Below are 1,445 nucleotides of genomic sequence, written 5' to 3'. Positions count from 1 at the left end.
ACGGAGTAATTCATCCCCATTCTGGGTTGCATTTTGATCGATTTCAAAACGTCATGTGGGCCTACTTTCGTTTCGGCCCAATTTTTTAGCCCACTTCTTTTCCCTTTTCCTTTTTCTTTAAAGAAAAATGTGAAATAAGGTGTTGATACATTTTTTGTTTTTTTTAAAAAAAAATAAAAAATATAATGGTTTTTATATAAAATATAGAAACTTCTAAAGATTTACTCGAAAAACAAAATTTTGAAGTATTTTTTTAGGATAAGGCAAATTCTTACTTTTCTTTATATTAAAGTTATTATATTTTATAAAAAAATTTATTTTAAAAAATAAAAAGCAAGAAGTATATTCAAATGATACTTACATATTAACAATATTTTGCTTCTTTGATTAATTAGGTGAAATTAATATAATTTTTTACTAATCTCATGAGTTGATGTTATTAGTGTTCAAAAAATTAGTAAGTAAATAAAAATAAATAAATAAAAAGACCCTTAATGTCATAAAAGTAAATAATAATAATAATAGAAAGTTTTGATTATCCCTAACATCTCGCAGGTTATCCTTAGAAAATAAAAATCATATTAATTTTAGATATAACCCATTTGGTTATACATGATATATCTGGGAACTCTTAGGAAAAAAATTGGGGATAATACATATAAATTTTTATTGTTGAAAATATTTTTAAAACCACCAACTTACTCTCCTTCTAAGTGTTCCCTATTAGACTTTTGGTTTTTCAATTGGTATTAGAGCAAGATACAAAAAATAAAAAATACAAGGCGAAAGGGTATGGAATTCAATTGAATATGGATAAGAACCCCCGTTGATCCTTAATGCTCAAGAAAGATCAATTGGAGAACTTAAACCTAAACATGAATGGGACAAAACTGACAATAAAGGTAATGTGGTAATGTTAGGGCTTTATTTAGTATTTTTAACAAAGTTTGTCCACATGAGTTTCGCGGGATAGCAAATTGTAAATATGCAAAGGAAGCATGGGATATTCTTCAAGTCATCACCAGTGAAGCGCCAACTTGCATCCAGACCTAGCCCCTGAAATCAGTTAAAAGGTTGGTACAGAAATCTACAATAGACTACTAAGCCATAAGTTCCAACAATAACAACAAAGAGCTTAACCTCATCTGTAACAGGATCATCATACTGTGGAAGTATTTTATTTTCTGAACCAGGTTCATCATTAAACCTAAAGATGAGAACAAAAGAGCAGTCAGAGATATTATGGAATAATGATCACAGAAATGCTGATTACAGACAAACCTCAATTTTGTATAATACAGAATGGTAATGTTATTTAGTTCCTAGCTATTTTCTTTGTAATATGCTTTGTCTGATTAACAATTTACTGCTGAAATGGCAGCCAGGAAGAAGTTTAGATTATCTGGATTGATTTTTTGGTTTTTGTTTCTGTTTTGTTTTTGTCT

The sequence above is a fragment of the Vitis riparia genome, chromosome 1, assembly GCF_004353265.1.
Source record: "Vitis riparia cultivar Riparia Gloire de Montpellier isolate 1030 chromosome 1, EGFV_Vit.rip_1.0, whole genome shotgun sequence".
In the NCBI taxonomy this organism is placed as follows: Eukaryota; Viridiplantae; Streptophyta; class Magnoliopsida; order Vitales; family Vitaceae; genus Vitis; species Vitis riparia.
This window is presented reverse-complemented; position numbering follows the sequence as displayed.